The following is a 23284-nucleotide window of genomic DNA, read 5'->3' on the forward strand; positions in this document are numbered from 1 at the left end:
TCGCGATATTGTCTAATATTTTCCATTGTTTTCCGAAAACAGAATTGTTCATTAATTTGTAGAAGTCTTTTTCAAAGTCACACATCGTGACAGCCCTCTGTTCGTTTTAAATCAATGTACTCCTTCAACCAGCATGCCACACTTTGTTCTAACAAGTTCCATCCTCAACCTGAGACATTGCTGGAGAATTCTGTATGCAGAATGTATCGTATGAACCATCCGTCGTCATATTGCGAGAGACATACATTCAGCAGCAGTGCAGTACGTGCCTCATGGAGGTGCAATCCAGTGACTACCTGGTGCACCGTTTGAAGAGTAGTGCCAATGCCCTCAAGGAAGCACCCCTTGTAATCCTCGATTGTGTGAGCCTTGCAAGCATCATCACGCACACCCTTAGCCTGCCTCTGGGTGGCACCAGCATATTTGTGGTATGCATAGATTTGCGATATGAGCCCCACAAACTCCACAATCGTCGGACTATGTGACTTGTTTTTCATCAGGCCAAAAACTTTCGTGTTTTGTGGTGTTATTCCAGAGTGCTTATCGGCCACATATCCAGATGTGTCGAATTCTTTGGGATTGTTTCTAATTACTTCATACGGATCGCAGCCTTTCACCCAGTAGATGAACGGTCTGTATCCATATGAAGTAACCTGGAATCAGCGAAATTTGGCTTCGCACACTCATAATGGAATTAGAACATGTGTAGTTTGGAGAGGTCTAAGACATGCATACCAATGCAGGTTGGGTTCAAAAACTGCACTGAAACCTTGGCCATCTCTACAGCGACTAGTCCTTCATTGAAGACGGTGGCGCAGTTGAAATTTTGCTTCGTGATGCAATCTCTTGCGCCATAGCGATCCACCACCGGTACACTAAATAAATTTCACGATATTGTCTAATATTTTCCATTGTTTTCCGAAAACAGAATTGTTCATTGATATGTAAAAATCTTTTTCAAAGTCACACATCGTGACAGCCCTCTGTTCATTTTAAATCAATGCACTCTTTCAACCAGCATCCCCAACCTGAGACATTGCTGGAAACTTCTGTATGCAGAATATATCGTATTTTATTCCCCAGCGTTGAAAACAGTTTCGAGATAGGAGCATTTCACGCGAATAGGCGCTCCAGACACAGCGGCAAGTCATGCACATGGCTCGGTCATGCCAATTCCACCTCCAGAACATGTCTCTCACCAGAATCAGCAGCCATCGGAACCCCCCAAATGGTAGAGTTTGTTGCATGGCGTACCCATAAATGTAGTTTACGTTGAAAGTGGTCTATTAATATGGGGATAGGGAATAGTATCCTGGTTATTAAAAAAAAATTAATAGCATCTTCCTTGGCTACTGAGTAGACATTATTATTATTTATCTTTTCAACTATAAACCCAATACAATACATTTTAATTGCTGGTGGTCCTTCAATGTGGCACCGCGCTTTCGAGTCATAGTGCTTAAAGCGGGGCTCATACTTTGAAATACGTCAGGTGGCAAATAAAATATATATCACATAGTAATGGTACAACTTGTGTACGGAACATGTAGTAGTCAAAAGCGTTCACGTGGCGACACCTCTTATTCAGTTTCATATAAATATCCGAGTGCACATTACACACATTTCTTGATTTCAGCCGCTCAAACACGCTGTAAGCAGTAACATTTTCTTTTCCCGGCCAATCCGTAGTCTTCAAAGTTAATTGCAACATATTGAGGAAGTAAGAGCTCTAGAATATTTTTTCTAATGTGTAGTTACAGCTCTGTTGTTGAACAAGTAGAGTTGCGAAGTCATTATCCTCCTTTAATAGCAATAAATAAACCATGAACATACTTTGCACAATACGAGTACACTCACTATCACTCCTCAGAACTACGGCAATACCTTATTTACAGACATCCTGCACATGCTTGAAGTTGAATAACTGAATGACGGTGGATTCATAGTGATTATTCAGTTACATACAGCTGGTGCGCTGAAACGGACGAACAGGAGTCCATTGTATGCTTGTAATAAAGCATTCTTTGCATTCAGGCCTATTGGTGAATTGAAGATAACATGGTATTCGTTTTTGAAAATTCAGCTTCCGGACACACATGTTATAGGATATAAACAGGTCTGTATCATTAAGTCACGGTTTCTCGCACATGTTGTTGTTGTTATTGTGGTCTTCAGTCCTGAGACTGTGTAACCTCCCCCTCACTTATCGACCTTAATGACAGTGAAAAATTAAACCGCGTGTACCTAATGGGAAATTTGGGAAAGCAATCGTCACCGAAGTTAATCTGTCGGTAAAGAGGGAGGAAAGGGTTACATCTAAATGAAAGGAAAAATGCAAATGAAACTGGTGGAAATTAATTTTGAAAAGGGGTAAAGTTAATAAAGAAAGTAAATGTGCGGCCGTTACGTCAACAATTAACTAGCGGTAATTAGATATTTGAGATTTGGGGGAAATCACGGTCGCCAGTCCTAAGGACAATTACTATAGTAACTGAAAAAGAAAGGTTATTACACATATAATTAGCACTAGAAGCGTGGCAACTGAAGGTTGACACGTGTAGTGCGAAAACTGAAAGTTTGTCAGAAGTAATAAATTTCGCTACACTCTGACTTAATTTAGCAAAAGAATTAATAAATCCGGAAAATCGAAAGTTAATTTAGTGACTGAAGTTAATAGTGAGCTTTCTTTCTGAAGCACATCGAAATCCAGCAGAATACAGTTAGCCTTGGACTACCTCAACAATCATTTCAAAAGCAACTTGACTCTACGCAATTTAGAAACAAGAGATTTAACTTTGAACTTGAATTAAATGATTCTGAATAATTAACAATAGTAAAATTTAGTACGTACCAAGCTGAGCTGCAGTCACAGGTAAGCTAAAATATGCTAACAAAACTCGCACTCTTAATTTGTGCTTGTGTAATCTAACTATTGTAGCCAGCTATGCTTTAACTGCACTTTGAAACTAAAGTAATGAAATGCAATGATAGTACTTTAATGCTGGCGTCTGAATTTCAACGACACTCGGTTTCATTTCGGAAAAGGAAGGGACCCTGCTTGGTAATGCAATTGGGACAATGAGCAACAAAGGTTCATGCTGAGTTGCTGTAATTTTGCGAGGCAAATGGAACAATTTGAAAGCTGAGGTCTGCCATACAGTTCTGAAACTTTACGTGCTTTTAGTCTTCCTTGTTAGTTGATTGAAGGTTTGAAGCCGTCGATCGAGGAGGTGGCGACGGTCACTCATTGTCGGCCGTCGCTGTTGCAGAAGCTGGATGTTGGCGCGCCTTCTTCTCGACACGGTCACCAAACGAAACGGGCTCTTGATGTGCGCCAGCTAATGCTTCCCGTCCGCGACACCATGTCAGAAACTATCATCGCAAGTCGAGCGCAATTACATGCTGCTACACCCCGAAAGCGCGGCAACTCGCGGGAGCGTCACACCACACACCTGCTCCACTCGCTACTCCAGCCAGACTCCAACTGCTCTGCCCGCGCTCCACGCGGCAGAGTTAACCCTACCAAAGATCCTACACACTTTGATTCTTCACACGACCTATCGATGTAATCGTTCGATAGCAGTTTTCCCTAGGCAAGACCCAGCGTAAAAATACAAATAATATTTACGAAACAAACCAATTATACATCGACATAAATGCATATATATATATATATATATATATATATATATATATATATATAAATAGTAAACCAATTACAACATATAAAGGCACAGAAATGTCATATATTCAGGTAACAAATTAAGGAAAAAACTTACAGTACAATAGATGGAAATAGGAGGATATGCATTTCCGGCGTTACAACTGGTTTGATGCAGCTCTCCATGCTACTCTATCCTGTGCAATCTTCTTCATCTCCCAGTACCTACTGCAGCCTACATCCTTCTGAATCTGCTTAGTGTATTCATCTCTTGGTCTACCTCTACGATTTTTACCCTCCACACTGCCCTCCAATGCTAAATTTGTGATCCCTTGATGCCTCAAAACATGTCCTACCAACCGATCCCTTCTTCTAGTCAAGTTGTGCCACAAACTTCTCTTCTCCCCAATCCTATTCAATACCTCCTCATTAGTTACATGATCTACCCACCTTATCTTCAGCATTCTTCTGTAGCACCACATTTCGAAAGCTTCTATTCTCTTCTTGTCCGCCGGCCGAAGTGGCTGCGCGGTTCTGGCGCTGCAGTCTGGAACCGCGAGACCGCTATGGTCGCAGGTTCGAATCCTGCCTCGGGCATGGATGTGTGTGATGTTCTTAGGTTAGTTAGGTTTAACTAGTTCTAAGTTCTAGGGGACTAATGACCTCAGCAGTTGAGTCCCATAGTGCTCAGAGCCATTTGCACCATCTTCTTGTCCAAACTAGTTATCGTCCATGTTTCACTTCCATACATGTCTACACTCCATACAAATACTTTCAGAAACGACTTCCTGACACTTAAATCTATACCCGATGTTAGCAAATTTCTCTTCTTCAGAAACGCTTTCCTTGCCATTGCCAGTCTACATTTTATATCCTCTCTACTTCGACCATCATCAGTTATTTTACTCCCTAAATAGCGAAACTCCTTTACTACTTTAAGTGTCTCATTTCCTAATCTAATTCCCTCAGCATCACCCGATTTAATTTGACTACATTCCATTATCCTCGTTTTGCTTTTGTTGATGTTCATCTTATATCCTTCTTTCAAGACACTGTCCATTCCGTTCAACTGCTCTTCCAAGTCCTTTGCTGTCTCTGACAGAATTACAATGTCATCGGCAAACCTCAAAGTTTTTACTTCTTCTCCATGAATTTTAATACCTCCTTTAAATTTTTCTTTTGTTTCCTTTACTGCTTGTTCAATATACAGATTGAATAACATCGGGGAGAGGCTACAACCCTGTCTCACTCCTTTCCCAACCACTGCTTCCCTTTCATGCCCCTCGACTCTTATAACTGCCATCTGGTTTCTGTACAAATTTAAATAGCCTTTCGCTCCCTGTATTTTACCCCTGCCACCTTCAGAATTTGAAAAAGAGTATTCCAGTTAACACTGTCAAAAGCTTTCTCTAAGTCTACAAATGCTAGAAACGTAGGTTTGCCTTTTCTTAATCTTTCTTCTAAGATAAGTCGTAAGGTTAGTATTGCCTCACGTGTTCCAACATTTCTACGGAATCCAAACTGATCTTCCCCGAGGTCCGCTTCTACCAATTTTTCCATTCGTCTGTAAAGAATTCGCGTTAGTATTTTGCAGCTGTGACTTATTAAACTGATAGTTCGGTAATTTTCACATCTTTCAACACCTGCTTTCTTTGGGATTGGAATTATTATATTCTTCTTGAAGTCTGAGGGTATTTCGCCTGTCTCATACATCTTGCTCACCAGATGGTAGAGTTTTGTCATGACTGGCTCTCCCAAGGCCATCAGTAGTTCTAATGGAATGTTGTCCACTCCCGGGGCCTTGTTTCGACTCAGGTCTTTCAGTGCTCTGTCAAACTCTTCACGCAGTATCTTATCTCACATTTCGTCCTCGTCTACATCCTCTTCCATTTCCATAATATTGTCCTCAAGTACATCGCCCTTGTATAAACCCTCTATATACTCCTTCCACCTTTCTGCCTTCCCTTCTTTGCTTAGAACTGGGTTGCCATCTGAGCTCTTGATATTCATACAAGTGTTTCTGTTCTCTCCAAAGGTCTCTTTAATTTTCCTGTAGGCAGTATCTATCTTACCCCTAGTGAAACAAGCCTCTATATCCTTACATTTGTCCCCTAGCCATCCCTGCTTAGCCATTTTGCACTTCCTGTCGATCTCATTTTTGAGACGTTTGTATTCCTTTTTGCCTGCTTCATTCACTGCATTTTTATATTTTCTCCTTTCATCAATTAAATTCAATATTTCTTCTGTTACCCAAGGATTTCTATTAGCCCTCGCCTTTTTACCTACTTGATCCTCTGCTGCCTTCACTACTTCATCCCTCAGAGCTACCCATTCTTCTTCTACTGTATTTCTTTCCCCCAGTCCTGTCAATTGTTCCCTTATGCTCTCCCTGAAACTCTCTACAACCTCTGGTTCTTTCAGTTTCTCCAGGTCCCATCTCCTTAAATTCCCACCTTTTTGCAGTTTCTTCAGTTTCAATCTGCAGTTCATAACCAATAGATTGTGGTCAGAATCCACATCTGCCCCTGGAAGTGTCTTACAATTTAAAACCTGGTTCCTAAATCTATGTCTTACCATTATATAATCTATCTGATACCTTTTAGTATCTCCAGGATTCTTCCAGGTATACAACCTTCTTTTATGATTCTTGAACCAAGTGTTAGCTATGATTAAGTTATGCTCTGTGCAAAATTCTACAAGGCGGCTTCCTCTTCCATTTCTTCCCCCCAATCCATATTCACCTACTATGTTTCCTTCTCTCCCATTTCCTACTGACGAATTCCAGTCACCCATGACTATTAAATTTTCGTCTCCCTTCACCACCTGAATAATTTCTTTTATCTCGTCATACATTTCTTCAATTTCTTCATCATCTGCAGAGCTAGTTGGCATATAAACTTGTACTACTGTAGTAAGCATGGGCTTTGTGTCTATCTTGGCCACAATAATGCGTTCACTATGCTGCTTGTAGTAGGTAACCCGCACTCCTATTTTTTTTATTCATTATGAAACCTACTCCTGCATTACCACTATTTGATTTTGTATTTATAACCCTGTATTCACCTGACCAAAAGTCTTGTTCCTCCTGCCACCGAACTTCACTAATTCCCACTATATCTAACTTTAACCTATCCATTTCCCTTTTTAAATTTTCTAACCTACCTGCCCGATTAAGGGATCTGACATTCCACGCTCCGATCCGTAGAACGCCAGTTTTCTTTCTCCTGATAATGACGTCCCCTTGAGTAGTCCCCGCCCGGAGATCCGAATGGGGGACTATTTTACCTCCGGAATATTTTACCCAAGAGGACGCCATCATCATTTAATCATAGAGTAAAGCTGCATGTCCTCGGGAAAAATTACGGCTGTAGTTTCCCCTTGCTTTCAGCCGTTCGCAGTACCAGCACAGCAAGGCCGTTTTGGTTAATGTTACAAGGCCAGATCAGTCAATCATCCAGACTGTTGCCCCTTCAACTACTGAAAAGGCTGCTGCCCCTCTTCAGGAACCACATGTTTGTCTGGCCTCTCAACAGATACCCCTCCGTTGTGGTTTCACCTACGGTACGGCCATCTGTATCGCTGAGGCACGTAAGCCTCCCCACCGGCGGCAAGGTCCATGGTTCATGGGGGGGTTCTCGCACATGTAACAAACAAAATATTTGTATGACGCTCTAACGGGATCTTTTGTTTTTTCGTAACAATCTCAATTTTGCCAGCTGCAACAATAGATCCGTATCTCGGTGATCCTCCTTAAACAGGTACGGTGCTCAGCAACAATAACTTAAAAATGTGTTTGGACTCGATACAGAACAATTTTGCGGTTTTTCACCCATCAGCTCTGCCCGTGAAAATTAACTCCGAATGAACGTATTCTAGTACATATTCCTTAGTTAGGGGGAATTTGTGTGATCTGGGTGGTGGTCTGACCCGGTAACTTGGGGGGTGGTAGATCATTGCTCGGTGCCGTGACATCCCACGCTATGTGTAACGGCGCCCTTATAAGCGGGGCATACCTTACCGGACCCCGCTTTGGACAGGAAGGTTAGCCACCACCACCAGTATGTGCGGCACGCTGTGTTGCGGCTGCGGATACGCAACCGCTGTAGAAGAAGAAATAAAAAAAAATAGTTAAGTTCATTTCTTACTGCTGCTGGTGCATTGAAAGAAAGAATACCGCCGATCACAAGGTTATAAGCAGAGTGAGTATGTACTTTTTTCGCTCTGGCTCCAAGGCATTAACACTTCATCGGTCAAGTCCACCACACCCTCAAACAAGTTATCATCACCATCTTCTAACAGGGCCAGATCATGACACCTTTCTGCCTCTATTTCAGTGGCCCTTTGCCTGACCCATTCGGGTACATCATTATCCTCATCAGAATCGGCATCTGGCGATTAGGCTGTCTCGCCTACAACAACAACAAACAAGATATATATTAACCGATTTGTTAGAGAAAGAAAACTTCCTATACTATACATGAAGATGGTATCTGTTCATTTGGGACATGTCCAAAAGAATAGATATCATCGGTGACCATGCAGCTCGTAAGAATGAAATTACAATGAAATGAATACCCCTAGCTTCATACAGGCGTTGATATAAGTAAGCCGGCCGGAGTGGTCGAGCGGTTCTAGGCGCTACAGTCTGGAACAGCGGGACCGCTACGGTCGTAGGTTCGAATCCTGCCTCGGGCATGGATGTGTGTGATGTCCTTAGGTTAGTTAGGTTTAAGTAGTTCTAAGTTCTAGGGGACTGATGACCTCAGAAGTTAAGTCCCATAGTGCTCAGAGCCATTTGATATAAGTCAATGGGGACAGTTGAAAATGTGTGCCCCAACCGGGACTGGAACCCATGATCTCCTGCTTACAGGGCAGACGCTCTATCCATCCGAGTCACCTTTTTTTTTTTTTTTTTTTTTTAAGTCCCTGCAGTCGCACTATCCTCTGTGTCCTCTTTCTTTTTTTTCGCGCTGACCACTCAGCTATCTTTTTTTCTTTCTTTCTCTTAGACCTTTTCCACTTCAGGCGTTGGCCCCTATCACCCATACCATCCCCAAAATCCTGTCTAACCTATCTAGTGCCACCGCCACTTTCACCCTAACCAACTTTCTTTCACACAGACACAGACGCTGATGTACAACGGTACATGATTGTGCAAATCGACCTTTAATTGTCTCACTCCGTTGAGAACTGAGAATTTGCGTGGGTGGGACCACCGTTCGGCAACATTACTGGGAACTTTCCCGTTCGGCGCTATTACTGCGTTTATCTGTTCAGCTGGTACTTCGAATGGCAGTTCGAATATCCTGATCGTTCGTATTTCAAACGCTGCCTGGGTTATGATGACTTCGCCTACGTTACCATCACAATATTTAAATTTCATAGCCGGCCGGGGTGGCCGAGCGGTTCTAGGCGCTACAGTTTGGACCCGCGCGACCGCTACGGTCGCAGGTTCGAATCCTGCCTCGGACATGGATGTGGCTCAGATGGCTCAAATGGCTCTGAGCACTATGGGACTTAACATCTGTGGTCATCAGTCCCCTAGAACTTAGAACTACTTAAACCTAACTAACCTAAGGACATCACACACATCCATGCCCTAGGCAGGATTCGAACCTGCGACCGTAGCAGTCGCGCGGTTCCTGACTGAGCGCCTAGAACCGCTAGACCGGCCGCATGGATGTGTGTGATGTCCTTAGGTTAGTTAGGTTTAAGTAGTTCTAAGTTCTAGGCGACTGATGACTTGAGCAGTTAAGTCTCATAGTGCTCAGAGCCATTTGAACCATTTTAAATTTCATAATTCCTCCGCAAGACTCAACTATTTTGTCGCATAAGTTAGCATTCTGCAATTTGATGAATACAACGCTGCTCACTACCGAAAGATGCATTGCAATGACATCCTCTGAATCAAGTTTCATTTCGCATTCTAACCAACCTTCGATTTTGTGAAGTTTAGGTCGGGCGTAATTACGATCAAACGAGAATTTCAAAGTATCTTTTTCTGTCCAAGTCACTGAGGACACAGAGGATAGTGCACCTGCAGGGACTTATCTCTGTCACGCCTCCCGTGAGACCCACATTCTCAACTTATTGTCCCGCACTATATTCATAGTGCCCCTGCCCATTACATTACTCGCGACTTTTTGCCGATTCCCGTAAGAGTTTGGGCACTGTTTGTGCAACCGCACAGAAGAAGATATATATGAAATTTGGAGACGCTGGTTCTATGGTATATTGAGACGAAGCCTAGTAAAAGCTCCAGGCGAGTGGCCTGACAACATGGTATAAGCCAAAGTATGATTATGTGTATCCCATCATCTGCAACACATAAGGAAAACATGGCACATGGTCAGAGGAACTGTCATTCGTCAGCGCCATCTACCATGTCAACGGCGCATTTATGGGCACATGTTCATAGGACCTTTCTCCCTCCAGTTACAGCCAGCATTGAAACGCTGCAGTTTGTCGGTTTTATTAATGTTCACCCTGTTTAAGTTGTATTTGTAATGTTCGCATTGTAACCTTGTCTGATGTCACACAACCTCTTGAGAGCCATAGGTACAGGAAGTGCAGACGGGAGATGGTATACATTACAAGATGGGGGTCGCACCACGAGCAGGCGAGAGCCGCTTGCACAATGAACCTGGGTGGACACCTGACTGCGGACCGTGACAACTGTTACGACATGTCACTGAAGCTGCTACGTCACTGGGGTTGCGCCCCCATGTCACGGCTTAAGCCGACCACAATGGGCCACTGGTGGGGGACCCAGGCCGCTGCCCTTGTCCAGAGCTGCCATGGGAGACCCAAACCACTACTGTGACAACAGGCAACTGCGCAGCTCGGATGCCGCAACTGAGCCAGCGACGCAGCGCCATTTCTGAAAGCATTGTTTACATCACCAAGAGACATTTCCAGTGGCCTGTTGACCTTTCTCTGAGGACTATACAGACCATTTGGGACTATATTTCATACGGAAAGTTTAATACGACTCTGACGTCCCACCCATATACCGATAAACTGTCACTGTGTGAGAACAGATGTCTGACTACTTTCCTTGAATCAGCACTGGCTGTAGCTGGCAACGTTAAGTGCAGGAGGTCACCAACCCTTCAACTTTAAAAGACACTACGTAGCTCAACACTAACGACGCTTCTTTACCCATGCCACACCTGCAACTTCAAATATAAAACCCACAGATGTGATCGAGTCATGAACTTGAACTGACATTGACAGATCTAGACAATTTAGGCGTCATTATTAAATTTTGAGGAGTATATGTGTGTGTGCAACAGACCAAGGACGAACATTGCTTCCTCCCCTTCTATGGACAAGTTATTGGACAGGTCGCCAAGGGTGGCCCAAGTGGTCACTAGCCACTGGACAAACGTTGTTGTGCAGAGACGCCGCAGGATGGCACGCCAGTTTGATCAGTCAGCACTTGGAAGATTCACAGCCGAACCAATCGTATACTGTGAGAAACAGAAAACGCGGCAATGCAATGTTTCCTTTTCCATCACATTCGATTTGGAAATCAGAATCTGAAGCTCCTGCCGTCCGACGTCGACGCTGAGAGATGACGCAGAGCCTCCTGAGATGATGCATTGTGGACTTGAAAACATTTCGAGCTAATTGGGAATTAGCCACTGGCGAGGGTCGTTGGTTCCAGCAATGATCAATTGTGCAGCCATTTGCACAATCACCTGCATTACTATGATGAGATCATACCACAGCCACAAGAAGAGGCATAGGGCAATTAGAGTCTTTTTTTTTTTTTTTTTTTGTAATCTGTTTGTTTCAAGAATCACCCTGAAGACTTGCATTTTGTCAGCAATGAACAGTTTGCTCTCAACTTCGCCCACAGATGTGACGCTTTTCCTCTCTGTAGCATGGGTTACTTCTGCGAAAATTACGACAATCAGTAGGCATTCCGCGCTTATAAGTAAATTTCTTGCGAGATTATTAACTCCCCCCTCCCTCTGACCCATATGTCAGATATGCCAAGGATATTAAAGTTGCCTCAGGTTGCCATTAAATTGATTATTTGTCTATGATTTTATCTTGTTAATGTTGCTGCAGGTTGCCACTGTTTAATATTCATTTTATTGCAATAAATCGAAGCAGTTATAATTCTTGTTTCATTTATATTCGTAAGTTCCTCCATCACAATTTTGGATGGTACATTTGCATACGTTTTATCGATGCCTACCAGAATTCAATTCATTAGGCTGGAGCGTCAGCGCTCCCCCCCCCCCCCTTTTCGAGTAAAGAGAAGAATAAAACACTGAACGACTTCCCACAGCGCCAAATAAATCGTATCCCCTTCACATCTGCGCCTGCCATTCGTGAACAAGTAATGGACCACCCGAAACATTCTGTGTCATCCTGCACCATTGATTGGAGACTAACAGGAATCAGATTAGGGAAACACCGTCAGGCTGCCTTTAACACCACAACAAAAATTACTGTCTTTGCAGTGGTGCCGTGACTGGGAAGCATGGACTGCTGATGAATAGCGTCGCATTGTGTTCAACAGTGAACCACGAACCTGCACCACGCCGGATGACCTTCATTGGAGATTATGGTGAAGAGGTCCCACTCTTCCAGCGTTTTGGAGAGGCACAGTGGTATTATTCCTGGCGTCATAGTATGCAAAGCCACCGGATATGACTTCAAGTTACGGCTGGTAGTGATTGAGGGAACTCTGGCGGCACAACTGTATATCGTGGTCATCTTGTGTCGTCATGCGTTGCCTCTCATGTGACAGTATCGTGAAGCCATACTTCAATAGACAATGGCTCGTCCACACATGGCACGAGTCTCTAAGAACTCCCTGAGTGATACTGAGGTACTCCGATGACCAGGAAGATCCCCTGCCCTGTCCTCGATAGAACACGTATGGGACCAGCTCGGACGTAGACTCCGTCCCAGTCCCGGTATCCAAGATATGAGGAGCCACTTAACCATCGTTGTGGGCCAGCTTGCCTCAGGAGAGAACACAGCGGGTGTATAACACCCTTTCCAAACAAACCGAGTGAGGTGGCGCAGTGGTTAGAACACTGAATTCGCGTTCGGGAGGATGACGGTTCGAACCTGCGTCTGGCTGTCCAGATTAGGTTTTACACGATTTCCGTAAATCGCTCCAGACAGATGCTGGGATTGTTCCTTTGAAAGGGCACAGCCAATTCCCTTTCCCGTCCTTGACATAATCGGAGCTTCTGCTACGTCTCTAATGACCTCGATGTCGATGGGACGTTAAATCCAATCTTCCTTCCTTCTTCCTATCCAAACAAGTCAGTGCATGCATCTACGCCAAAAGAGGTGCAACGTTATACTGATAAATTAATCATACTACCAAGTTCTCTGTAAACTTGACTCACTTTTGTAATTGCTGAGATAGCATCACGTACTCTGTTCACCCATCAAGCTTCATTTCGTTTCTCCTTCACCTCCTGGGTGCTTCACGTTTTTGTCAGGCAGTGTGTTACCCCGAGGAACGCCTATGTTAATGTACGAGGGTAATCCCAAAAGAGAGGTCTCCTATTTTTTTATACGTACATAGACCTATTTATTTCTGCAATGGTTTACATCAGTTTACAGCTTGAACATTTAGCTATTTTCGACATAATCACCATTTCTGTCGAAGCGTTTTTGTAGACGCTGTGGCAGTTTGTGTATGCCCATGTCATACCAGCTCGCCGCCATGCTGTTCAGAAAGTTCTAAACCTCTTCTTTCACCTCGTTGTCGGAGCTGAATCCCTTTCAGGCCAAATGTTCTTTTAACCTAGTGAACAGGTGAGAGTCACCGGGCAACAAGTCAGGACTATAGGATGGGTGGGTGATTATGTTGCACTGAAGCTGTTGCAGGAGGGCAACGGTTGGCCGAGCGATGTGTGGGCGAGCGTTGTCATGGAGAATGTGTACGCCCTTGCTCAGGATTCCTCTTCTTCGGTTCTAAATTGCTCGTTTGATTTTTTTCAGAGTCTCACAGTACCTCTCAGCGTTAATTGTAGTCCCAGTAGGCATAAAGTCGACCAACAATACTCCTTTCCGATCCCAAAAACCGGTTGTCATGACTTTACCGGCAGACTGTGTTTGTTTGAATTTCCGCGGCTTTGGCGAAGAAGGATGCCGCCACTGGCGTGATTGTTGCTTGGTATCAGGTGGAAAGTGGTATGCCCAGGTTTCGTCATCCGTAACAACTGAGTCAAGAAAGTTGTCCTGTTCGGCTGCAAGGCGGTGAAGAAATGCGCGGGAAACATCAACTCGTTGCCGCATGTGGTCCTCAGTCATCATGCGTGGCACCCATCATGCGCACACCTTCCGGTAGTTCAATGTTTCCGTTAAAATTCTTTGAGCGGTGCTTCGGGAAACCTCGGGAACCAACGTGCAGAGATCATCCAGGGTGATCCGCTGATATTCACGCATGCTTTGCTCAACCTTCAACACTGTCTCCTCAGAAATTGACGGTCTCCCGCTCCTTTGTTCGTCGTGAATTTCGGTCCGACAAGATGCAAACTCTCTACACCACTTACGAACATTTTTGACATCCATGTACGACTCACCATACACTTCCGACAATTTTTGATGGATTTCAATCGGCGCAGTGCCCTTTGCGTTCAAAAACCGAACAACTGCACGCCAATTTGCACTTGGCGGTAACATCCAACGGGAGCTCCATTCTGAGCGCCTCAGTGCGGCGTGGGCATGTTTACACACAGCGCGTGCACTCTTCATAACAGTGTGACCAACTGCCACCCATACAGAGTTCTGTACTTACAAAAAAATAGAAGACCTTACTTTTGGGACTACCCTCGTATTTTGGTTCTGATAAGTGTTTCACTAAACATTTAGTTTTTTTGAGGTCTGTGCTATATGCATTCTTTGTAACCTATCTACTAGATATAATCACAACCCTTATTTCGACTGATATTAGCTTATTTAGCATACCGTATGGTCGACAGAATCAAGAACCTAGAGCGCTCTAAGACTGTTGCCCGTAAAACTCTCACCCTCGTCAAGTGCACTAAGTACCACTTTTATAAGTTTGCTTCATCTGTATCCAGACGTCACTGATGTAATAATGGTCTCCAAGATAATCTATATGTCATACGGCGACCTTCTGCGTCTTTTACAAGAAGCAGGCTTCCATTATGAGCATTCCCTTGTTCGAATACCGTCAGCAGTTACATGTGTAAATTCCATCACGCATATGACAGTATGTTCCGTTAAGAAACTGTGAGGGTCCATTTAGAATGAGCTTCGGAAGTGTATAGATAGGAAGTGTAGACGCACACCTGAGCCTGCAACTTACAGAAAGTGATAACAGACATCTGTGCTTTACACGAAAGACGTTCTCTGAGGGTGCGTTTGTTTTAAAACAGAAGGCCCTCTTTGTAACCCGACTGGCATAGCTGCAGGTGATTACCAAAAAAATTCAAAATAATGGAATAATGGAAAGTTTGTACCCCGGAATACAAAATCGAGCGGGAAATAGGGAAATCAACGGTGTTAAGAGACTTTGACTGAAGTTAGACTGTTATGGCCCTAGGCCTGGGAACGAGCATCTCGGAAACGGCGAAGTAGCTCAGTTGTTCGAATGCTACTGTTGTATCTGTGGTAAGTACTTGATGGACTGTGAAATCACGAACAGGTGACAAGACGTTCGACGTTCACGACTCATCACAGAACATGGGAAGTCAGAGGCTTGATCACTCTGTAAGGCAGGATAGGCGGCGATCTGTGGCAGATCTGCTAGTACAGGCTCAACTGTTTCGCAGCACACGGTTTAGCACACGCTGTTGAACATGGGGTTCCGCAGCAGTCGACCCCTATGTGTTTCCATGTTGACCGAACGATATCGTCAATTTCGACTGCAGTGGGCACGGGACCGTCGAGACTGGACAGCAGATCAATGGAAACACGTCACCTGACCGGACGAACCATGTTTCTTGTTAACACCAGGTCGTTGGTCGTGTCGGTATACGCCGTCATCCTGGCAATGACTGTTCGAAACATGCAACACATCACGCACGCAGTCCCGTGGGAGTATTATTGTGCAGTGGTGGGATATTCACTAAAGCATCATGACAGCTGCATAACTACAGCAACTCACATTATTTTGCACCTGCTTACTCTGTATTCAAAGCTTGGTCTCTCTCTACAATCCCCCCCACTACTCACCACTCCTCTCAACACACTTCCCTCCGATACTAAATTAACAGTGCCTTGATGTCTCAGGATGTGTCTTATCAAACGATACCTTCTTTTATTCGGTTTGTACCTTAAATTTCTTTTTTTCTAATTAGATTAGATTCGATCTACCCATCTAACTTTCAGCATTTATAGGGAATGGAATAAGTCATGCCCTGTTCAAAGGAATTGTTGCGGCATTCAGAAATTTAGGGCCACCACAGAATCATAAAACTCTCTGGCGTTTTGAAATCCATTCTTCCCTAATGGCAGGAAGTATCTCAGCTACTACGCCTTTTCGCTCGGTCGTCTGCATACAGGTGTTTCAGATCGAACACCAGATACAATTGAGAAAGACGGAAAAAAGTAGATGTTTGCTTTCGCCCGAATTATATTAGGCAAAGCGCGAAAAAACTGGATCTCACAGGTCGGCAGGGGATTACCGCTATGTCTTCTCGACAGCAATACTGCGCCCTGTACCTTGTTTCCAATAACAGATTGCCTTTACGGATAGTGGGCTCTGAATGACGCTCATATATCAGACTGTTTACTTGCTACTGTTCATGATGGGGGTACCTCTCTGATGGTATAAGCCACATTTTCAATCTATTATTACATTTCGAAAAAGATTTGGGTCAAAAATTACTAAGCTGCTTTAGCGATTTGCCCTCATCCTTGTTCAATTGGCCAGTTCTTCAGTCTAATGACCTACATGTCGACAAGCCACTTGAGCGTTATCTAACCTACCTTAGTAAAGATGGGGGTTATCGCTGAAACAACTGATTTTGGAATATGCCGGTGTTTTTCTTCTGAACTTTAAATGTTAAAACACATCAAAATAACCTGTTTCCGAGAGAACCGATTTTCGGTATTTTATTGTTTTTTATTCCCAATAATAAACATAGAGTTCGAACAAAAGTTGAAAAATTGTAATGAAGGTGAAGGAGTGGGAGATGTCGGTCGATATGTGATTGAGGATGTGGCTGTAATCGGCCGCACTGGGCACCAGCAAAGCTGGCGGAGATGAAGGAGATGCGCGCAGCAGTTGCGAGAGCGGAAGTTCATAAGTATATGACTTTCCTGCATCGTCACTTTTGGAAAGTACCAGCTTTTCATCCTGAAGCAACCACACAATTAAGAGTGCACTTATTATCCCAAGTTTATAGTACGACAATAATAGTATAGGTATACAGGGTGGTCCATTGATCGTGACCGGACAAATATCACACGAAATAAGCGTCAAACGAAAAAACTACCAAGAACGAAACTTGTCTAGCTTGAAGGGGGAAACCAGATGGCGCTATGGTTGGCCCGCTAGATGGCGCTGCCATAGGTCAAACGGATATGAAACTGAGTTTTTTAAAAATAGGAACACCCATTTTTTATTATATTCGTGTAGTACGTAAAGAAATATGAATGTTTTAGTTGGACCACTTTTTTCGCTTTGTGATAGATGGCGCTGTAATAGTCACAAACATATGGCTCACAATTTTAGATGAACAGTTGGTAACAGGTAGGTTTTTTAAATTAAAATACAGAACGTAGGTACGTTTGAACATTTTATTTCGGTTGTTCCAATGTGATACATGTACCTTTGTGAACATATCATTTCTGAGAACGCTTGCTGTTACAGCGTGATTACCTGTAAATACCACATTAATGCATGATTGGTCAAAATGATGTCCGTCAACCTCAGTGCATTTGGCAATACGCATAACGACATTCCTCTCAACAGTGAGTAATTCGCCTTCCGTAATGTTCGCACATGCATTGCCAATGCGCTGACGCATGTTGTCAGGCGTTGTCGGTGGATCACGATAGCAAATATCCTTCAACTTTCCCTGCAGAAAGAAACCCGTGGACGTCAGATCCGGTGAACGTGCGGGCCATGGTATGGTGCTTCGGCGACCAATCCACCTGTCATGAAATATGCTATTCAATACCGCTTCAACCGCACGCGAGCTATGTGCCGGACATCCATCATGTTGGAAGTACATCGCCATTCTGTCATGCAGTGAAACATCTTGCAGTAACATCAAAATGGTTCAAATGGCTCTGAGCACTATGCGACTTAACTTCTGAGGTCATCAGTCGCCGAGAACTTAGAACTAATTAAACCTAACTAACCTAAAGAGATCACACACATCCATGCCCGAGGCAGGATTCGAACCTGCGACCGTGGCGGTCGCTCGGCTCCAGACTGTAGCGCCTAGAACCGCACGGCCACTCCGGCCGGCTCCAGTAACATTGGTAGAACATTACGTAGGAAATCAGCATACATTGCACCATTTAGATTGCCATCGATAAAATGGGGGCCAATTATTCTTCCTCCCATAATGCCGCACCATACATTAACCTGCCAAGGTCGCTGATGTTCCACTTGTCGCAGCCATCGTGGATTTTCCGTTGCCCAGTAGTGCATATTATGCCGGTTTACGTTACCCCTGTTGGTGAACGACGCTTCGTCGCTAAGTAGAACACGTGCAAAAAATCTTTCATCGTCCCGTAATTTCTCTTGTGCCCAGTGGCAGAACTGTACAAGACGTTCAAAGTCGTCTCCATGCAATTCCTGGTGCATAGAAATGTGGCACGGGTGGAATCGATATTGATGTAGCATTCTCAACACCGACGTTTTTGAAATTCCCGATTGTCGCGCAATTTGTCTGTAACTGATGTGCGGATTAGCCGCGACAGCAGCTAAAACACCAACTTGGCCATCATCATTTGTTGCAGGTCGTGGTTGACGTTTCACAAGTGGCTGAACATTTTAATTTTTTAAAGTAAATGAAGCATTTTACTTCACTGCTACCGTACTTCGTAAAATACTTCCAGACTAGGGATGGTGCCACAGTACAACACAACATATGTCCAAGGACAACAGCGAGAAACTACCGAATAGACCAGGCGAGGGAGGACTTGCACACGTACTTACATGTGTACCATGTACTGATAACAGGTGCATTATTGTCTCAGGAATGTTGTACCGATTCTTATGTCATGTGTTCATTGCTAGTTTGTAACTGTCAGCGTTGTTATTAAAAAAAAAGCAATGATCGCTTTTTCCATTTTCTATAATAACCTGATATTTCGAAGCAATGGAAATTTTACCAATAGAAGTTATTCACTTTTTTAAAAAAGTTTTATTTAAAAACTAAAAATTTTGGCACTGCTTCTGTGACAAATTTATATGCCGGCTCTTTCTCTCAGATGTTAGTAAAAAATGAAAAAAAAAACTGTTATAACTGAGACCAAAAGAATTCCGAAAAATATCGGTTATTCAGAATTACAACATCGGTATCGGTCGTAACCGGTCGGTTTTTCCCATCCCCTGGCGTAGCCGGTGACTACGCACAAAGCCACGCCCAATTTTGCTGGCGTTAAGTGAAACCAACAAACAATTTTCGACCCTCCAGTTTAAGCTGAAGTTCAGTGATCATACAAGAAGAGAAGTGTACTGAAAAACCACTGAGAAAGCACAGATGGCTCATGCGCAAATCGAAGCCGAACGGTTGCAAAAAAAGCGTGCCAAATACAGCTGCAGCTGCAGCGGCGTTTTGAGCTTGTAGAGGTGACGTATGAGAGAGGGGCTGCGCCACGTGAGGCGTCTTCGTCGGCAGACAGAAGACGATCGCCTTGCTTAAATTAGTCTGCGCGTCCTGCTAGGCCAAACCAGTGCTGGGGCGGCTGCGCAGCGGCGCCACGGAACCATCGTAAGTACTGTCTCATCTCAGCTTGTCTTATGTTGCGCCATAACCAGCAATTTCATCGTCAGCGTTCTACTTCGTGTTCTACTTCCTACAAACGCTCTATGTACCTTCCGAAATCAGGCCGTATTTCTTCTTCCTTCTGTTTTGTTCCCACCCCCGTCACTTAGGAAATAAGTTCCTTTTTGTTAAATTATCAAGTTACTTTGTGGACTTTAGTTGATACTGACTTACTGGTGATTCTTAAAATACAGCGATTCCATCGCCCACTGCAACACAGTGCAATACGTAGTGATGCATCGTCAGCGTTCAAAGCAGGATCCAAACGCTCGATTTTGTACTTAAACTGATTACTCGTCTATCAAACACGATTACATTATGAATTTAGCGTACTTTTATTCACTCGTTATTCCGCTCGTGGTGCGATCCGACCCATTTCAGAGCGATACTTTATTATTACAATAACTGATTTGCAGAACCATCATCCATCTGTCATATTCTATACGTACAGGAACTAAATATATGACACACATTCGGACCACAAATCGTTTTATATTTGATATGAAACAATGAATTGTTATCCGTCATTCAGCTTGACGCTAAGCTTGAGAATGTCTCACATTTAGTATTATATCTTATCTAATTAGAGAGACTAATTAACACATGTACATTTAACGTTAGTGTATCACTACATGCAAAGTGAAACGTCTGAGAGAAATCTCCAGATCGATTCATGGGCACATTTGTGTTTCGTTTCCAATATTAGAACCAGAATGTTTGCCAAGATTTCGTACGACCTCTACAACGTAGATATTACAAACGAGAGGAAAAAAATGGAACTTGAAGGTGACACGATTTATTCTACAATCTTAACTTTTTTCGCTGTATCATAAGTAAGGAGACCCATAGAACTGATTCTCTTCTTTCCTACGCGACAGTTTCGCGTTGACGAAGCGTATTGTAATAGCAGTGCAACGTCATAATGTACAGTGATTATGAAAAATTAAGATATTTATGTTCTGTAATTTTCCCGATTAGGATCATTATGCTAAATAGTACTCAGAGCGGAAGTGTAAGACGTAAAGTAGATATGAAACACACACACACACACACACAGAGAGAGAGAGAGAGAGAGAGAGAGAGAGAGAGAGTGATGCAATTCATTCTCCGTCAAATAAAGCAATGTCATAACTCATTATTTGTAGTGCGCGAAACGAGATTTTGTAGAGATAAACCGTTTGGTTGATGTGAACGAAAGTGTGTTCTCGTCAACGGACAACATCCAAAGCCAGACCTCTCGTTCTAGAAGATTGCGTGGGGACGAATTACGGAGCCACCTACTGTTTATCAATGATTCCGCGAGTCTGTGTCTCTCTTTGACTCACTTTTGTTGTGTATGTTTGAGGAGTATTTGAAATGAAATGTGACGGTCTTTACTGAAGGATTCCTAGATATTCCATAAAGTCTGTGATGTATTCTGAGTATCAAACTGTTCGCTTTTCCCATATTGCCTTGAAGCTTTGTGTGGGAACCGCATCATATTTTCCAGTGTATATGTGTTTCATCGTTGTGTTGTTAGAAATGCGACTCCAATTTCAAGGTGGTTATTTTGCAAGTTTGCCATCACAAATGATTACATAGTTTCAACGTCAGAGAAACAAGAAATAACTCTTCGGCTACCGTTCCGTCGACTTTGAGTTCATTGAAGATATTATTTTAAGACAAGGACGGAACAGGAAATCGGCAGCGACCGTTTTGAAGAAGCCAGCTCAGTGTTCGGCAGGAGCGATTTCGTGAAACTGCGGAAAACTTTACTCAGTATGAACAGACAGGGATTTGAAATGAGTATCTCCCGAGTAGAAGGACCAGTATCTTCACTACTGAGCCAACTCGCTCCACCTATGGAATCACCTAAGTTTCCATTGTGGATGCACTCGAGTAGTCCTTCACGTCTCTAGATTTTTCAGCTTAAATCTATGTTCATACAGTAATTATGTATTCTGTTCATGTCAGATTAGATGCTTTCCGTTTTACGTAAAGACGTATGTTTTTCTTCGTTGAGTAAAAGGTTTGTTTTATAAGGAGTCTTAGGCGTGATTTCACAACTGCATTGCGAACTAGATATAACACTTCCGAATTATCTCATGAACAATATTTTTCAGTTGAGCACCGTTAGTTGGTCAACATCGGTATGAATATTTTAGAACTGCTTTCCTTACGAATTTCTTTTCGTTCTACTTCCTTTATCGCCTTGCATTTACCGTCCTTGTAGCAGATTCGTGAACGGTCTCTTCCTTCGATTATTGCGCCCTGCGCTCGTACGTATAAATAACCTGACATATCTTTTTCGGTGCCCTCTATACGAATTGACACCATAAGCTAGCAAAGGCGAAAGAGCCGGTAATCCCCTGCATCTGGATTGGGGTGATCCTTATTTTTTCAAATTTCGCGTTTCTTCACACACTCCACCTAGTTTTTTTCCTTTTATTTTAAAAAGAACTTTAAGGCCCGTTTTGTTGAAACCGAAGAGGAGGAACCAATGCCACAGTGGCCGAGAAGTTATGTCGTGTCATTACATGTTGTTTAGTATTGCTTATGCGTGCACTTGACTGATATCATAGGGTGGTGCTTATATTTGGGTTACATAAAGATGTCAAGTGATTTGAGCATCCCAGCCAATTTATGTTTTTATAACATGCTAAGTTTCATTACACTCATACCGCAACGGACTTAAATATTTAAATAAGAGTTATATATTGAAATAATCGTGTGTATTTTCTATTGTAATAAACAATTGAAATCAACCTATTACGTATGTTTTGCAAATACGCTGAAATATATTTAAATGGGATAAATTTAAATACTACTATATAAAAGAACATACAAAATGTGTGAATGCAGCGTAAGTCAACACTAGTTTTAGCACAATTTTCTTTGCACTGTCTTTTTATTGTCAATCAGGATATTTTCTCCGGTGATTCTGCAAACATCACAAAATTAATTCTTATTGTTCTTCATCGGATGTCATAGTTACTGAAATCTTACATCAATTTCACTCCTCTTTCTGCCATATCTTACGTCATCCAAGAAAAATGAACCTCATTTAAGAAATCAAAATCTATGCTTATCTTCTTCAACATGTCCAAACTCTTGACTGAAACGAACTCTTAACTCCGCTGCAGAGCCAAAATCTCATTCTGGAAACATCCCCCAGGTTGAGGCTAAGCCATGTCTCCGCAATATCCTTTCTTCCATGAGTACAAGTCCTGCAAGTTTCAAATTCAAATGGTTCAAATGGCTCTAAGCGCTGTTGGACTTAACATCTGAGGTCATCAGTCCCCTAGACTTAGAACTACTTAAACCTAACTAACCTAAGGACAGCGCACACATCCATGCCCGAGGCAGGATTCGAACCTGCGACCGTAGCACCAGCGCTGTTCCGGACCGAAGTGCCTAGAACCGCTCGGCCACAACGGCCGGCTATGTAAGTTTCGCAGGAGAGCTTCTGTAAGTTTCGAAGGTAGAAGATGAGGTACTGGCTGAACCACAGCTGAGAGCACCGATCATGAGTCGTGATTGGGTGGATCAGTCGCTTGAGGACTTGCCCGAATGGCAAAGGTCCCGAGTTCGAGGTTCTGTCCAGCACACAATTTTACTATGCCAGAAAGCTTCATACAGCGCACATTCCGCCGCAGAGAGAAAATATCATTATGGAGTGTGATAGCAG

The 23284-nt window shown here is 43.2% G+C and overlaps 1 protein-coding gene across 2 annotated transcripts in view; it reads left to right on the forward strand.

Moving 5' to 3' along the window:
• Positions 1 to 19521: 19521 nt before the first annotated feature.
• LOC126248664 (glutamate receptor ionotropic, kainate 2-like) overlaps positions 19522 to 23284 on the forward strand; it is a 542085-nt gene continuing 538322 nt past the window's right edge. For both annotated transcript variants that reach the window (XR_007545524.1, XM_049949880.1), the window contains exon 1: positions 19522 to 19563. The gene's annotated coding sequence lies outside the window, so the exon portion shown is untranslated. The remainder of the gene's footprint in view (positions 19564 to 23284) is intronic.

The sequence above is a fragment of the Schistocerca nitens genome, chromosome 3, assembly GCF_023898315.1.
Source record: "Schistocerca nitens isolate TAMUIC-IGC-003100 chromosome 3, iqSchNite1.1, whole genome shotgun sequence".
In the NCBI taxonomy this organism is placed as follows: domain Eukaryota; kingdom Metazoa; phylum Arthropoda; class Insecta; order Orthoptera; family Acrididae; genus Schistocerca; species Schistocerca nitens.